The sequence below is a fragment of the Pseudophryne corroboree genome, chromosome 3 (assembly GCF_028390025.1).
Source record: "Pseudophryne corroboree isolate aPseCor3 chromosome 3, aPseCor3.hap2, whole genome shotgun sequence".
Classification (NCBI taxonomy): domain Eukaryota; kingdom Metazoa; phylum Chordata; class Amphibia; order Anura; family Myobatrachidae; genus Pseudophryne; species Pseudophryne corroboree.
Window position 1 is genome coordinate 630405557 of NC_086446.1, and position 18923 is coordinate 630424479.

The following is an 18923-nucleotide window of genomic DNA, read 5'->3' on the forward strand; positions in this document are numbered from 1 at the left end:
TTATCTAAAACTATAGGCTACTAAGAAAAATGTATGGTTGCTTAGCAAAATGAATAGCACTGGGGGTAATTCCAAGTTGATCGCAGCAGGAACTTTTGTAGCAGTTGGGCAAAACCATGTGCACTGCAGGGAGAGATAGATTTGGGTGTGGTGAGTTCAATCTGCAATCTAAATTGCAGTGTAAATATAAAGCAGCCAGTATTTACCCTGCACAGAAACAAAATAACCCACCCAAATCTAACTCTCTCTGCAAATGTTATATCTGCCCCCCCTGCAATGCACATGGTTTTGCCCAATTGCTATCAAAAATCCTGCTGCGATCAACTTGGAATTACCCCCACTGTTACAGTGAAATCACTTCATCAAAATTTACTATAGCACAAAACAATTGTTAACAAGTGACCAATATTTTTGATAGTTCCTTATTATAATTACAAACTACCCAATATGCCTAATTTTAGTGTCAGTTCTTAGTATATATCAGTTTATCATGTGTGTGTGTGTCCTATCTGCTATAGCTGATATTTTGTTTATGATTTAGTTTATTTTCAAACTGTCTTTCACTGTGAACTCCCGTGCTAGTTAGATGCATTCACGTAGCCTTCTCCTGGGAGTGATCGTGGCAGCACGTTGCTGGTACTATGGTGTATTTGGCAGTTATCCAGATGCATGAAGAGCGTTCTGAGTTTCTATTACAACGTTGTACACGGGGGCATGCATTACATAAAGAAAGTGATCTGAAGTGTGTTTATGTGGGGTCAGTGCCGACATTGAACATACAAAGCTGCGCGCTTCAGTTTTGCTTACTTATGTCACTGAACAGTAGGGAATGGTAATACTTTCATATAAATGATCCTATGTTTAGAATTGTATGTTTATTATTAGTGTAAACCCAATAAAAATAATGACACTATTACACTTTATCATAACAATTAGGCATGGTTTTTATTTTTGTCCTTTAAAGAGTATTTGTTTGTTAACAGCAATTTATATGGCGCATACATATTCTGCTGCGCTATACAGAGAATATTTTGTCACTCACATAAGTCCTTGCCCCAGTGGAGCTTACACTCTATATCCCCTACCACATGTAGACACACAGTAGGGTTCATTTTTGTCAGGAGCAAATGAACCTACCATTGTAAGTTTTGATTCCTAATCATACATTTGTACTAATGAAATTGGGACTGTGATTTTAATGTTATTAATAGTTAACTGTGACATCATTTCTGAAATTGCCTCATTATTTTTGAAAATGAGAATTGATTTGACTCCTAATAGTTAATATTAATTTACTTGGAAATTAACACAAACTCAAAATATTTATAATTAAATTAAATAAAACAAATAAACAAACCTAGAAGTTAATTGATTACTCTAATAATTTATTACATTAGTATTGATCCCATCTCTCATTCAATACTTGGTAGGCATGCTTTTCAGATGCTGTTGCCCGCAATTCATGTAGCGCTCGTGAATTCAATCATATAGGCTGTGAGCAAATATCAGTTAAAATATGTCACAAAGCCGCTACACGCCATTCTTGCAGTGTACCTACTTTGTAATGCGCTGTGGGGACGGTACTGGCTCTCCATGTCATAAGCTGAGATTTGCAGGTCTGTGGGGTGGGGGCAGGGCTAAAATGTGTCAGTTTGTGTAATTTAGCCCTAGCCCCCCCCCCCCCCCCCCCCCCCCATACGGGCCCAAGGTCTTTCTTTTGTAGCCATAAACACATATTTTAGAAATACCATTGCTGTCTCTTGGAGAGTGTTTTCCATCTTCACCATAGAAGACTACATACATTTCCATAAACCTCTTCTGCCTTGTCACTTTAAAGAACGGCCTGTTCTGAACAAATTCACAGTTGAGCTATTTGATCTCCATTTCGTTATGATGTACCTCACAGTGTTCAATGGGATACTGGGTCTATAAAATCTTTTTTATATCTTTTCACTTATCTGTAAGTTTCAAAATAATTTTGCTTTGAACGCTATGATACTCATGATGAAGCTCTTGCTTGGAAAAACCGTAACCAACTATGGGACCTCTCACATATGGGTACATTTACTTGAAATTCATTTAAATGCTGCAGTTGTACACTGGTGGAATCCAATCAAGTAATTGTGTGGCCTCTGAAGAGAAATAATTGAGTGGATATTTGTGTATTCTGTGTTTGATTTATATTCAATAAAAAAAAAGAACTGAAGATTTTTCTATCTGGCAGCTTAAATAGACGTTTCTCTGACGTCCTAAGTGGATGCTGGGACTCCGTAAGGACCATGGGGAATAGCGGCTCCGCAGGAGACTGGGCACAACTAAAGAAAGCTTTAGGACTACCTGGTGTGCACTGGCTCCTCCCACTATGACCCTCCTCCAGACCTCAGTTAGATTCTTGTGCCCGGCTGAGCTGGATGCACACTAGGGGCTCTCCTGAGCTCCTAGAAAGAAAGTATATTTAGGTTTTTTATTTTACAGTGAGATCTGCTGGCAACAGACTCACTGCAGCGAGGGACTAAGGGGAGAAGAAGCGAACCTACCTAACAGGTGGTAGTTTGGGCTTCTTAGGATACTGGACACCATTAGCTCCAGAGGGATCGACCACAGGACCCGACCTTGGTGTTCGTTCCCGGAGCCGCGCCGCCGGCCCCCTTACAGAGCCAGAAGCAAGAAGTGTTCCGGAAAATCGGCGGCAGAAGACTTCTGTCTTCAACAAGGTAGCGCACAGCACTGCAGCTGTGCGCCATTGCTCCTCATGCACACCTCACACTCCGGTCACTGATGGGTGCAGGGCGCTGGGGGGGGGGGGGGGCGCCCTGAGGGCAATATAAGACACCTTGGCTGGCAAATCATCACAATATATAGTCCCAGGGCTATATATGTGATAAATTACCCCTGCCAGAATCCATAAAAAAGCGTGAGAAAAGTCAGCCGAAAAGGGGCGGGGCTATCTCCCTCAGCACACTGGCGCCATTTTTTCTTCACAGTGCAGCTGGAAGACAGCTCCCCAGGCTCTCCCCTGTAGTTTTCAGGCTCAAAGGGTTAAAAAGAGAGGGGGGGCACTAAATTTAGGCGCAATATATGTATACAAGCAGCTATTGGGGGAAAAATCACTCAGTTATAGTGTTAATCCCTGCATTATATAGCGCTCTGGTGTGTGCTGGCATACTCTCTCTCTGTCTCCCCAAAGGACTTTGTGGGGTCCTGTCCTCAGTCAGAGCATTCCCTGTGTGTGTGCGGTGTGTCGGTACGGCTGTCGACATGTTGGATGAGGAAGGTTACGTGGAGGCGGAGCAGAGGCCGATAAATGGGATGTCGCCCCTTGTGCGGCCGACACCAGAGTGGATGGATAGGTGGAAGGTATTAACTGACAATGTCAACTCCTTACATAAAAGGCTGAATGACGTAACAGCTGTGGGACAGCCGGCTTCTCAGCCCGCGCCTGCCCAGGCGTCTCAAAGGCCATCAGGGGCTCAAAAAAACGCCCGTTACCTCAGATGGCAGACACAGATGTCGACACGGAGTCTGACTCCAGTGTCGACGAGGTTGAGATATATACACAATCCACTAGGAACATCCGTTACATGATCTCGGCAATGAAAAATGTGTTACACATTTCTGACATGAACCCAAGTACCACATAAAAGGGGTTTTATTTTTGGGGAGAAAAAGCAGCCAGTGTTTTGTTCCCCCATCAGATGAGTGAATGAAGTGTGTAAAGAAGCGTGGGTTCCCACGATAAGAAACTGGTAATTTCTAAAAAGTTACTGATGGCGTACCCTTTCCCGCCACAGGTGCTAAGAAAGCACCGTATTTTCAGGTACAGTCCTTTCGGCTTCAGAAAAGCAAGCGGGTCAAAGGCGCTTCCTTTCTGCACAGAGACAAGGGAAGAAGGAAAAAGCTGCACCAGCAGCCAGTTCCCAGGATCAAAAATCTTCCCCCGCTTCCTCTGAGTCCACCGCATGACGCTGGGGCTCCACAGGTGGAGACAGGTGCGGTAGGGGGCGCGTCTCGGGAACTTCAGGGACCAGTGGGCTTGCCCACAGGTGGATACCTAGGTTCTGCAAATAGTATCACAGGGATACAGGCTGGAGTTCGAGGCGACTCCCCCTCGCCGTTACCTCACATCAGCCTTGCCTGCTGCCCTCGGAGAAAGGTAGTACTGGCGGCAATTCACAAGCTGTACTTCCAGCAGGTGAAATCAAGGTACCCCTCCTTCAACAAGGCCGGGGTTACTATTCCAAAATGTTGTGGTACCGAAACCAGACGGTTCGGTGAGACCCATTCTAAAATTGAAAGCCTTGAACACTTTTATATACGAAGGTTCAAGTTCAAAATGGAATCGCTCAGGGCGATTATTGCAAGCCTGGAGAATTTCATGGTATCACTGGACATCAAGGATGCTTACCTGCATGTCCCTATTTACCCTCTTCACCAGGAGTACCTCAAAATTGTGGTACAGGATTGTCATTACCAATTCCAGACGTTGCCGTTGGTCTGTCCCCGGCACCGAGGTATTTACCAAGGTAATGGCCGAAATAATTATCCCGTACTTGGACGATCTCCTTATAAAGGCGAGGTCCAGGGAGCAGTTGTTCGTCGGAGTAGCACTATCTCGGGAAGTGCTACAACAGCACGGCTGGATTCTGAATATTCCAAAGTCGCAGCTGGTTCCTACGACGCGTCTACTGTTCCTGGGTATGGTTCTGGACACAGAACAGGATAAAAAGGGTTTCTCCCGGAGGAGAAGTCCAAGGAGTTGTCGTCTCTAGACAGAGACCTCCTAATACAAATACAGGTGTCGGTGCATCAATGCACGCGAGCCCTGGGAAAGATGGTAGCTTCTTACGAAGAAATTCCATTCGCCAGGTCCCATGCAAGGATTTTCCAGTGGGATCTGTTGGACAAGTGGTCCGGGTCGCATCTTCAGATGCATCGGTGGATAACCCTATCTCCATGGGCCAGGGTGTCGCTGTTGTGGTGGCTGCAGAGTGCTCATCTTCTAGGGGGCCGCAGATTCGGCATACAGGACTGGGTCCTGGTGACCACGGATGCCAGCCTTCGGGGCTGGGGGGCAGTCACACAGGGAAGAAACTTCCAAGGCTATGGAAAAGTCAGGAGACTTCCCTACACATAAACATTCTGGAACTAAGGGCCATTTACAATGCCCTAAGTCAGGCTAGACCCCTGCTTCAACACCGGCCGGTGCTGATCCAGTCAGACAACATCACGGCGGTCGCTCATGTAAACCGACAGGGCGGCACAAGAAGCAGGATGGCGATGGCAGAAGCCACAAGGATTCTCAGATGGGCGGAAAATCATGTGTTAGCACTGTCAGCAGTGTTCATTCCGGGAGTGGACAACTGAGAAGCAGACTTTCTCAGCAGACACGACCTCCACCCGGGAGAGTGGGACTTCATCCAGAAGTCTTCCAAATGATTGTACACCGTTGGGAAAGGCCACAGGTGGACATGATGGCGTCCCGCCTCAACTAAAAGCTACAAAGATATTGCGCCAGGTCAAGGGACCCTCAGGCGATAGCTGTGGACGCTCTGGTAACACCGTGGGTAATGAGAATAATAAGAAGGAGAGGAGTAAGAACTATACTCATTGTTCCGGGTTGGCCAAGAAGAGCTTGGTAACCAGAACTCCAAGAAATGATCTCAGAGGACCCATGGCCTCTGCCGCTCAGACAGGACCTGCTGCAGCAGGGGGCCTGTCTGTTCCAAGACGTACCGCGGCTGCGTTTGACGGCATGACGGTTGAACGCCGGATCCTGAAGGAAAAGGGCATTCCGGAGAAAGTTATCCCTACGCTATTTAAAGCTAGGAAAGAAGTGAACGCAAACCATTATCACCGCATATGGCGGAAATATGTTGCGTGCTGTGAGGCCAGGAAGGCCCCAAAGGAGAAATTTCAGCTAGGTCGATTTCTGCACTTCCTACAGTCAGAGGTGACTATGGGCCTAAAATTGGGTTCCATTAAGGTCCAGATTTCGGCTCTATCGATTTTCTTCCAAAATAGAACTGGCTTCACTGCCTGAAGTTCGGACTTTTGTTAAGGGAGTGCTGCATAGTCAGCCCCCGTTTGTGCCTCCAGTGGCACCGTGGGATCTCAACGTGGTGTTGGATTTCCTGAAGTCGCATTGGGTTGAGCCACTTAAATCCGTGGAGCTATAATACCTCACGTGGAAAGTGGTCATGCTGTGGGCCTTGGCGTCGGCCAGGCATGTATCAGAATTGGCGGCTTTGTCATACAATAGCCCTTATCTGTATTTTATATGGATAAGGCGGAATTGAGGACTCGTTCCCAATTCCTTCCTAAGGTGGTATCAGTTTTTCATGTGAACCAACCTATTGTGGTGCCTGCGGCTACTTGGGACTTGGAGGCTTCCAAGTTACTGGACGTAGTCAGGGCCCTGAAAAGTATATGTTTCCAGGACAGCTGGAGTCAGGAAAACTGACTCGCTATTTCTCCTGTATGCACCCAACAAGCTGGGTGCTCCTGCTTCTAAGCAGACTATTGCTCGCTGGATCTGTAGCACGATTCAACTTGCACATTCTGCGGCTGGACTGCCGCACCATAAATCTGTAAAAGCCCATTCCACGAAGGAAAGTGGGCTCTTCTTGGGCGGCTGCCCGAGGGGTCTCGGCTTTACAACTTTGCCGAGCTGTTACTTGGTCGGGTTAAAACATTTTTGTAAGAGTCTACAAGTTTGATACCCTGGCTGAGGAGGACCTAGAGTTTGCTCATTCGGTGCTGCAGAGTCATCCGCACTCTCCCGCCCGTTTGGGAGCTTTGGTATAATCCCCATGGTCCTTACGGAGTCCCAGCATCCACTTAGGACGTCAGAGAAAATAAGATTTTACTCACCGGTAAATCTATTTCTCGTAGTCCGTAGTGGATGCTGGGCGCCCATCCCAAGTGCGGATTGTCTGCAATACTTGTTTATAGTTATTGCCTAACTAAAGGGTTATTGTTGAGCCATCTGTTGAGAGGCTCAGTTATATTTCATACTGTTAACTGGGTATAGTATCACGAGTTATACGGTGTGATTGGTGTGGCTGGTATGAGTCTTACCCGGGATTCAAAATCCTTCCTTATTGTGTCAGCTCTTCCGGGCACAGTATCCTAACTGAGGTCTGGAGGAGGGTCATAGTGGGAGGAGCCAGTGCACACCAGGTAGTCCTAAAGCTTTCTTTAGTTGTGCCCAGTCTCCTGCGGAGCCGCTCTTCCCCATGGTCCTTACGGAGTCCCAGCATCCACTACGGACTACGAGAAATAGATTTACCGGTGAGTAAAATCTTATTTTTTGTTGATTAGGGTTAAGAATCCCTAAACCAATCCATTTGGATTCCACCATGAAACAAAACCAAAAGTAAAAAAAAAAAAAATCATTGTGTGATTACTTTTTATTAGCCACTGTATCAAATTTTTGTAATCAGGCTGTCTGTAAGTCATCATGCACTGAATTAGCAGGCCATAAAAACCAGCTTGAAGTGGTTTAATATGGGACGCAGATGCACAACATATATATATATATATATATATATATATATATATATATATATATATATGTATGTATATTTTATTTCCACATATGTGGAAGTCAAGAAACCCGTTTCGCTAATCATGTGCACTGTATTACATGCCCCCACCCCTCCAAAACCACCCTCCGCCTCAGTATGACAATGTGACATCCCAGCATTGGGAAATGCCGTCCAGCTGCATATGTGACAAAGTCGGCTAACAATGCACACTCGGAAGGAAGAGCAAAGTGTCTTTTTGTTTTTTGTCATTCTAAATGTACAGTATGTAGCTTCCTGCATTTAGGGTTCCATGGAAAATGTAATGGTGGTCATAATGCCATAAAGATACAAACACCGTTATCATTTTAATGTATAGCACACCATATTCCACTGTGTTTTTTATTTGGTGACTGTATTTCTTTCAAGGGTATACATACCTGGGTATGCGGTCCATTTGTTTCTCCAAGGTCTGCATTGAAGTCTCTAGCTTCCATTTTTATGTTGGACCGTTCTGCTTCATCCTGATCCTGCCCTTGCACTGATGTCTCATTTGGATCTGTTACACTGCTTACTGTGAAGATGCCAAACTGATTACTACCCTGATTTAAAGTGTCTAGGGGTCTATTCATGAAGCAGTGAAAGTGTGGAGAAGTGAGCCAGTGGAGAAGTTGCCCATGGCAACCAATCAGCATTGAAGTAACCTTTATAATTTGCATACTATACAATTGTACGGAACAGCTGGGCAACTTCTCCACAGGTTCACTTTTTTAATGGTTACATACTGTATGTACTTGGCTTCATCTAAGAAATGATTCCGAACCAAGCCCCTCTCTGATATGAGAATACTATTCTATCCATTGAGAATTTTATAAAATATTGGGCCTGATTTATCATACACAGCAAGTTTTTAAACGTGTTGCATATGTAAATGGATCTCCAGCCAATCAACTCCCAACTATCATTTTTCAAACACATGGAGAACTGTCGATTTATCATATGCAGAGTTTTAAAACGCGTTGCATATGATACACTCGTTGATAAATCAGCCCCAGTATTTTTATATTAATTGCTTATATGTTACTATGATTTTAGAATGGTTTTGCAACTCACAGCAGTGTTTGTAAATAGTCCTCAGTAATTTGTTATTTATGATTATATTTGCCAATCAGCATTATTATTATTATTATCCTCATCATTTATATAGATAAAATGCAATAGGTGTTTCTTTCTAAAAATAGGAACATAACAGATTGTGACGTATCAATAAATAAACCATGCTTGGCTTGCACACCTGGTAGATCCGGCTGAGTTTAGATGAGTGTATAGTCTGAAAGGAAAATTACATCATTATAAAGAAGGGAGAAAACGGGGTAACTTTCACTCTGCTAAATGCTACTTTTGTATAATAACAGCATGTAGAACTAGTCACAGCAACCCAGGATATTGGACCTAGGGCGTCATTTTGAGTTGATCGCTAGCTATTTTTTGCAGCGCTGCGATCAGATAGTCGCCGCCTATGGGATAGTGTGCGAACGCTTGTGCAGTCGAGTGGTACAAAAACAGTTTGTGCAGTTTCTGAGTAGGTCTGAACTTACTCAGCCACTGCGATCACGTCAGCCTATCCAGTCCCGGAATTGATGTCAGACACCCGCCCTGCAAACGCTTGGACACGCCTGCGTTTTTCCAACCACTCCCTGAAAACGGTCAGTTGACACCCATAAACGTCTTCTTCCTGTCAATCTGCTTGCAATCGGCTATGTGAATGGATTCTTCGTTAAATCCATCACCCAGCACCAATCCGCTTTATACCCGTACGATGCGCCTGTGCATTGCGGTGCATACACATGCGCAGTTTTGGCGAGTTTTGTCCTGATCGCAGCGCTGCAAAAAATAGCTAGCGTGCGATCAACTCGGAATGACCCCCTAATTCAGACCTGATCGTAGCAGCAAATTTGTTAGCAGATGGGCAAAACCATGTGCACTGTAGGAGGGGCAGATACAACATGTGCAGAGAGAGTTAGATTTGGGTGGGGTGTGTTCAAACTGAGATCTAAATTGCAGTGTAGAAATAAAGCAGCCAGTATTTACCCTGCACAGAAACAAAATAACCCACCCAAATCTAATTCTCTCTGCAAATGTTATAGCTGACCCCCCTGCAGTGCACATGGTTTTGCCCATCTGCTAACAAATTTGGTGCTATGATCAGGTCTGAATTAGGCCCATTGTGCAGTGTGATAGCACCCTGTTGAAATTATCCAAGTCGAGCGAGCTGGCATTTCAACCTGGTTAGTGAGCAGGGTTGAACACAGGTTGAACCCGGATTGCGGTGCAGTGTCGATGCGATCCGGCACCAGTTCACACTTTAGGAAGAGTCGACGCTCGGAGATGATCTCATTTCCTATCGCTGGCTCGGAGCGTGGCAGTGGTGACATCACCAACCCGACAATAAGCCGGGTCGGACAGGGGTCTAGGCCACGTCGCACCCGGGAAGGACCTGTGTACAAAATTCTGGGTGCAACCAGGCATAGCGATGTGACAGGGGTATGAGTTTCCAATAACTGTACAGTTATATCCGTAATTCAGGGAGATGTCCTGTTCCCGGTGCTCTGCTTAACTGCACGTTACTTCCAAAGCATCTCTTAAGAGATAGCTCTAAAGGTGCATACACACTGGGCGTTTTTCCCCCTGCCTAGCGATGTCAGCGGGGGTGAACGGCTTTCCATAGTAGGACGCTATGGAAAGCCGTTCACCCCGCCGTTCATCTACTAGTAATACAAGCAGATGAACGGCGGCCACCGGCGATGAAGTGTGAGTGCGCATCAGCGCTCATTGCTCATCGCCGGGACATACACACTGGGCGGTTTTGAGCTGAAAGCAGCTCAACACACCAAAAGTGACCTGATTTCAGCTCAAAATCGCCCAGTGTGTATGGGCCTTTATACACAGCCTGTCTGTTGTCCTGTCTCCGAGCCTATTCTTAATGCTGTCATTGCTGCTGTTCACTAGTCTACCTTTGTGCTCTGATTGTGTGAGTATAACATTATCTCTAATGTAAGGCTTAAGGTCCATACACACTAGTAGACACTTTGACTACATCTCTGAAAGATATATCTTTCACCAAAGTAGTGCACACACACTGAGCTATTTTCCCATAGCGCAAGAGATTTTCAGGAGGCGAAAGACTTTGCTGAAAATCTTTCATTAGAAAGGCTATTTACATAATAATCTGGGTTTAAATTCCAAGGGGACACTGCTGCCGTAATGTGTAAAAAGGGGGACTGCTGTCGTAATGTGTGTAAAAAGGAGGACACTGCTGCCGTAATGTGTGTAAACCGGGGGACACTGCTGCCTTAATGTGTATAGATGTGGACACTGCCTGCATTTTATATATATATATATATATATATATATATATATATATATATATAGTGTGTGTGTATATATATATATATGTGTGTGTGTGTGTGTATATATATATATATATATATATATATATATATATATATATATATACAGTTGTGCTCATAAGTTTACATACCCTAGCAGAATTTGTGATTTTCTGGCCATTTGTCAGAGAATATGAATGATAACTCACAAACTTTTCTTTCACTCATGGTTAGTGGTTGGGTGAAGCCATTTATTGTCAAACAACTGTGTTTACTCTTTTTAAATCATAATGACAACAGAAACTACCCAAATGACCCTGATCAAAAGTTTACATACCCCAGTTCTTAATACCGTGTATTGCCCCCTTTAACATCAATGACAGCTAGAAGTCTTCTGTGGTAGTTGTGGATGAGTCTCTTTATTTTCTCAGATGGTAAAGCTGGCCATTCTTCTTGGCAAAAAGCCTCCAGTTCCTGTAAATTCTTGGGCTGTCTTGCATGAACTGCACGTTTGAGATCTCCCTTGAGTGGCTCAATGATATTGAGGTCAGGAGACTGAGATGGCCACTCCAGAACCTTCACTTTATTCTGCTGTAGCCAATGACAGGTCGACTTGGCCCTGTGTTTTGGATCATTGTCATGTTGGAACGTCCAAGTACGTCCCATGCGCAGCTTCCGGGCTGATGAGTGCAAATTTTCCTCCAGTATTTTCTGATCACATGCTGCATTCATCTTGCCATCAATTTTGACCAAGTTTCCAACGCCTTTGTAGCTCACACATCCCCAAAACATCAGCGATCCACCTCCGTGTTTCACAGTAGGAATGGTGTACCTTTCTTCATAGGCCTTGTTGACTCCTCTCCAAATGTAACGCTGATGGTTGTGGCCAAATAGTTAAATTTTGGTCTCATCACTCCAAATTACTTTGTTTCAGAAGTTTTGAGGCTTGTCTCTGTGCTGTTTGGAGTATTGTAAGCGGGATGCTTTGTGGCATTTGTGTAGTAATGGCTTTCTTCTGGCGACTCGACCATGCAGCCCATTTTTCTTCAAATGCCTCCTTATTGTGCATCTTGAAACAACCACACCACTTTTCTCTAACGTCCTAGTGGATGCTGGGGACTCCGAAAGGACCATGGGGAATAGCGGCTCCGCAGGAGACTGGGCACAAAAGTAAAAGCTTTAGGACTAGCTGGTGTGCACTGGCTCCTCCCCCTATGACCCTCCTCCAAGCCTCAGTTAAGATTTTGTGCCCGAACGAGAAGGGTGCAATCTAGGTGGCTCTCCTGAGCTGCTTAGAGTAAAAGTTTAAATAGGTTTTTTTATTTTCAGTGAGACCTGCTGGCAACAGGCTCACTGCATCGAGGGACTAAGGGGAGAAGAAGCGAACTCACCTGCGTGCAGAGTGGATTGGGCTTCTTAGGCTACTGGACATTAGCTCCAGAGGGACGATCACAGGCCCAGCCATGGATGGGTCCCGGAGCCGCGCCGCCATCCCCCTTACAGAGCCAGAAGACTGAAGAGGTCCGGAAAATCGGCGGCAGAAGACGTCCTGTCTTCACTAAGGTAGCGCACAGCACCGCAGCTGTGCGCCATTGCTCTCAGCACACTTCACACTCCGGTCACTGAGGGTGCAGGGCGCTGGGGGGGGGGGGGGCGCCCTGAGACGCAATAAAAACACCTTTTTTGGCAAAAAATACATCACATATAGCTCCTGGGCTATATGGATGTATTTAACCCCTGCCTAATTTTACATAAAAAAGCGGGAGAAAGGCCGCCGAAAAAGGGGCGGAGCCTATCTCCTCAGCACACTGGCGCCATTTTTTCCACACAGCTCCGTTGGAGGAAGGCTCCCTGACTCTCCCCTGCAGTCCTGCACTACAGAAACAGGGTAAAACAAGAGAGGGGGGGCACTAAATTGGCATATAAATATATACAGCAGCTATATTAGGGAAAAACACTTATATAAGGTTATCCCTATATATATATATGGCGCTCTGGTGTGTGCTGGCAAACTCTCCCTCTGTCTCCCCAAAGGGCTAGTGGGGTCCTGTCCTCTATCAGAGCATTCCCTGTGTGTGTGCTGTGTGTCGGTACGTTGTGTCGCATGTATGAGGAGGAAAATGGTGTGGAGGCGGAGCAATTGCCTGTGTTAGTGATGTCACCCCCTAGGGAGTCGACACCTGACTGGATGGTCTTATGGAAAGAATTACGTGATCGTGTCAGCACTTTACAAAAGACTGTTGACGACATGAGACAGCCGGCAAATCAGTTAATACCTGTACAGGCGTCTCAAGCACCGTCAGGGGCTCTAAAGCGCCCGTTACCTCAGGTCGATACAGACACAGACACGGACACTGACTCCAGTGTCGACGGTGAGGAAACAAACGTATTTTCCAGTAGGGCCACACGTTACATGATCACGGCAATGAAGGAGGTTTTGAACATTTCTGATACTACAAGTACCACAAAAAAGGGTATTATGTGGGGTGTGAAAAAACTACCCGTAGTTTTTCCCGAATCAGATGAATTAAATGAGGTGTGTGATGAAGCGTGGGTTTCCCCCGATAAAAAACTGCTAATTTCTAAAAAGTTATTGGCATTATACCCTTTCCCGCCAGAGGTTAGGGCGCGTTGGGAAACACCCCCTAGCGTAGATAAGGCGCTCACACGCTTATCAAAACAAGTGGCGTTACCGTCCCCTGATACGGCCGCCCTCAAGGAACCAGCTGATAGGAAGCTGGAAAATATCCTTAAAAGTATATACACACATACTGGTATTATACTGCGACCAGCAATCGCCTCAGCCTGGATGTGCAGTGCTGGGGTGGCTTGGTCGGATTCCCTGACTGAAAATATTGATACCCTGGACAGGGACAATATATTATTGACTATAGAGCATTTAAAGGATGCATTTCTATATATGCGAGATGCACAGAGGGATATTTGCACTCTGGCATCAAGAGTAAGTGCGATGTCCATTTCTGCCAGAAGAGGATTATGGACGCGACAGTGGTCAGGGATGCGGATTCCAAACGGCATATGGAAGTATTGCCGTATAAAGGGGAGGAGTTATTTGGGGTCGGTCTATCGGACCTGGTGGCCACAGCAACGGCTGGAAAATCCACCTTTTTACCCCAAGTCACCTCGCAGCAGAAAAAGATACCGTCTTTTCAGGCTCAGTCCTTTCGTCCCCATAAGGGCAAGCGGGCAAAAGGCCACTCATATCTGCCCCGGGGCAGAGGAAGGGGAAAAAGACTGCAGCAGACAGCCTCTTCCCACGAACAGAAGCCCTCCCCCGCTTCTGCCAAGTCCTCAGCATGACGCTGGGGCCTTACAAGCGGACTCAGGCACGGTGGGGGCCCGTCTCAAGAATTTCAGCGCGCAGTGGGCTCACTCGCAAGTGGACCCCTGGATCCTGCAGGTAGTATCTCAGGGGTACAAATTGGAATTCGAGACGTCTCCCCCTCGCCGGTTCCTGAAGTCTGCTTTACCAACGTCTCCCCCAGACAGGGAGGCGGTATTGGAAGCCATTCACAAGCTGTATTCCCAGCAGGTGATAATCAAGGTACCCCTCCTACAACAGGGAAAGGGGTATTATTCCACGCTGTTTGTGGTACCGAAGCCGGACGGCTCGGTGAGACCCATTTTAAATCTGAAATCCTTGAACACTTACATAAAAAGGTTCAAGTTCAAGATGGAGTCACTCAGAGCAGTGATAGCGAACCTGGAAGAAGGGGACTATATGGTGTCTCTGGACATCAAGGATGCTTACCTCCATGTCCCAATTTGCCCTTCTCACCAAGGGTACCTCAGGTTTGTGGTACAGAACTGTCACTATCAGTTTCAGACGCTGCCGTTTGGATTGTCCACGGCACCCCGGGTCTTTACCAAGGTAATGGCCGAAATGATGATTCTTCTTCGAAGAAAAGGCGTCTTAATTATCCCTTACTTTGACGATCTCCTGATAAGGGCAAGGTCCAGAGAACAGTTAGAGGTCGGAGTAGCACTATCTCAAGTAGTACTACGACAGCACGGATGGATTCTAAATATTCCAAAATCGCAGCTGATTCCGACGACACGTCTGCTGTTCCTAGGGATGATTCTGGACACAGTACAGAAAAAGGTGTTTCTCCCGGAGGAGAAGGCCAAGGAGTTATCCGACCTAGTCAGGAACCTCCTAAGACCAGGCCAAGTGTCAGTACATCAATGCACAAGGGTCCTGGGAAAGATGGTGGCTTCTTACGAAGCGATTCCATTCGGCAGATTCCACGCAAGAACTTTTCAGTGGGATCTGCTGGACAAATGGTCCGGATCGCATCTTCAAATGCATCAGCGGATAACCCTGTCTCCAAGGACAAGGGTGTCTCTCCTGTGGTGGTTACAGAGTGCTCATCTCCTAGAGGGCCGCAGATTCGGCATTCAGGATTGGGTCCTGGTGACCACGGATGCCAGCCTGAGAGGCTGGGGAGCAGTCACACAGGGAAAAAATTTCCAGGGCTTGTGGTCAAGCATGGAAACGTCACTTCACATAAATATCCTGGAACTAAGGGCCATTTACAATGCCCTAAGTCAGGCAAGACCTCTGCTTCAGGGTCAGCCGGTGTTGATCCAGTCGGACAACATCACGGCAGTCGCCCACGTAAACAGACAGGGCGGCACAAGAAGCAGGAGGGCAATGATGGAAGTGGCAAGGATTCTTCGCTGGGCGGAAAATCATGTGATAGCACTGTCAGCAGTGTTCATTCCGGGAGTGGACAACTGGGAAGCAGACTTCCTCAGCAGACACGATCTTCACCCGGGGGAGTGGGGACTTCACCCAGAAGTCTTCCACATGATTGTGAACCGTTGGGAAAAACCAAAGGTGGACATGATGGCGTCCCGCCTCAACAAAAAACTGGACAGATATTGCGCCAGGTCAAGGGACCCTCAGGCAATAGCTGTGGACGCTCTGGTAACACCGTGGGTGTACCAGTCAGTGTATGTGTTCCCTCCTCTTCCTCTCATACCAAAAGTACTGAGAATCATAAGAAGGAGAGGAGTAAAGACTATACTCGTGGCTCCGGATTGGCCAAGAAGGACTTGGTACCCGGAAATTCAAGGACCCGTGGCCTCTACCTCTAAGAAAGGACCTGCTCCAGCAGGGACCATGTCTGTTCCAAGACTTACCGCGGCTGCGTTTGACGGCATGGCGGTTGAACGCCGGATCCTGAAGGAAAAAGGCATTCCGGATGAAGTCATCCCTACCCTGATCAAAGCCAGGAAGGATGTAACCGTACAACATTATCACCGTATTTGGCGTAAATATGTTGCGTGGTGCGAGGCCAGGAAGGCCCCTACAGAGAAATTTCAACTGGGTCGTTTCCTGCATTTCCTGCAAACAGGACTGTCTATGGGCCTCAAATTAGGGTCAATTAAGGTTCAAAATTCGGCCCTGTCAATATTCTTCCAAAAAGAACTGGCTTCTGTTCCTGAAGTTCAGACGTTTGTCAAGGGAGTACTGCATATACAGCCTCCTTTTGTGCCTCCAGTGGCACCTTGGGATCTCAATGTAGTTTTGGGATTCCTAAAATCACATTGGTTTGAACCACTCACCACTGTGGACTTAAAATATCTCACATGGAAAGTGGTAATGCTGTTAGCCCTGGCTTCAGCCAGGCGTGTCTCAGAATTGGCGGCTTTATCCTATAAAAGCCCTTACCTAATTTTTCATACGGACAGGGCAGAATTGAGGACTCGTCCTCAATTTCTCTCTAAGGTGGTTTCAGCTTTTCACTTAAACCAGCCTATTGTGGTGCCTGCGGCTACTAGGGACTTGGAGGATTCCAAGTTGCTGGACGTAGTCAGGGCCCTGAAAATATATGTTTCCAGGACGGCTGGAGTCAGAAAATCTGATTCACTGTTTATCCTGTATGCACCCAACAAGCTGGGTGCTCCTGCTTCTAAGCAGATGATTGCTCGTTGGATTTGTAGTACAATTCAGCTTGCACATTCTGTGGCAGGCCTGCCACAGCCAAAATCTGTAAAAGCCCATTCCACACGGAAAGTGGGCTCATCTTGGGCGGCTGCCCGAGGGGTCTCGGCTTTACAACTTTGCCGAGCAGCTACTTGGTCAGGGGCAAACACGTTTGCTAAATTCTACAAATTTGATACCCTGGCTGAGGAGGACCTGGAGTTCTCTCATTCGGTGCTGCAAAGTCATCCGCACTCTCCCGCCCGTTTGGGAGCTTTGGTATAATCCCCATGGTCCTTTCGGAGTCCCCAGCATCCACTAGGACGTTAGAGAAAATAAGAATTTACTTACCGATAATTCTATTTCTCATAGTCCGTAGTGGATGCTGGGCGCCCATCCCAAGTGCGGATTGTCTGCAATACTTGTACATAGTTACAAAAATCGGGTTATTATTGTTGTGAGCCATCTTTTCAGAGGCTCCTCTGTTATCATGCTGTTAACTGGGTTCAGATCACAGGTTGTACGGTGTGATTGGTGTGGCTGGTATGAGTCTTACCCGGGATTCGAAATCCTTCCTTATTGTGTACGCTCGTCCGGGCACAGTATCCTAACTGAGGCTTGGAGGAGGGTCATAGGGGGAGGAGCCAGTGCACACCAGCTAGTCCTAAAGCTTTTACTTTTGTGCCCAGTCTCCTGCGGAGCCGCTATTCCCCATGGTCCTTTCGGAGTCCCCAGCATCCACTACGGACTATGAGAAATAGAATTATCGGTAAGTAAATTCTTATTTTTTTCAGAGAGTCCTGTATTTCAGCTGAAGTTATTTGTGGATTTTTCTTTGCATCCCGAACAATTTTCCCGGCAGTTGTGGCTGAAATTTTTCTTGGTCTACGTGAACGTGATTTGGTTTCCACAGAATCCCTCATTTTCCACTTCTTAATTAGAGTTTGAACACTGCTGATTGGCATTCTCAATTACTTGGCTATCTTTTTATATCCCTTTCCTGTTTTATACAGTTCAATTACCTTTTCCCGCAGATCCTTTGACAATTCGTTTGCTTTCCCCATGACTAAGAATCCAGACATGTCAGTGCAGCACTGGATGAAAGATGCAAGGGTCTTTCAGGAGTCCAGAAACTCACTGACCTTTTATACACACACACTAATCACAAGCAAACAGATCACAGGTGAGGATGGTTACCTTTAGTAGCCATTCAAACCCGTTTGTGTCAACTTTTGTGCATGTTATTAGGCCAAAATCTCCAGGGTATGTTAACTTTTGATCAGGGTCATTTGGGTAGTTTCTGTTGTCATTATGATTTAAAAAGAGTAAACACAGTTGTTTGACAATACATGGCTTCACCCAACCACTAACCATGAGTGAAAGAAAAGTTTGTGAGTTATCATTCATATTGTCTGACAAATGGCCAGAAAATCACAAATTCTGCTAGGGTATGTAAACTTATGAGCACAACTGTATGCATATGTATATATATAATTATATGTGTGTGTGTGTGTGTGTGTGTGTGTGTGTGTATGTGTATATATATATATATATATATATCTATATCACACAGGGGGGGGGGGGGGGATATAGCGACCAGTGGTGTCTAAGAGAGATGCAGTAAAAATAGTTGGATAAAAATATATAATATATAGTATATAGTATTTGTGCTAAAAGAATAATCAGAAAGGGTAGATCTATAAAAAATGTATTAAGTACAATTTTAAAACATAAAAATTGAATTAAGATAAAATTTGAGCAGAAGAAACTTTTTTTTAAAAATTGGGATAAAAACAATATACACAATACAATATAATACCAGTTAAAAAATAAAAAGATTTTTGCTTAACTTGGTATGAGGTCACTGCCAAGTTGTCCAACGCGTTTCGTCATTCAGACTTCATCAAGGGGTAAAGGTAGAATGGGACAGGCTTCTATTTATACCAGTACTAATCTTATAGTAATTCTGACATCATTTCCTGTTAGTTTGACCATGGTGATGTAAAACAGACTAAGAGCATTTAGTTACAATTAATCAATAGTCTTATTTCGTAGTATATA

The 18923-nt window shown here is 45.7% G+C and overlaps 1 protein-coding gene across 2 annotated transcripts in view; it reads left to right on the forward strand.

The window, feature by feature from the left end:
- Window positions 1–18923, forward strand: part of SGMS1 (sphingomyelin synthase 1) — a 622085-nt gene that overhangs the window by 6709 nt on the left and 596453 nt on the right. The window lies entirely within an intron of this gene.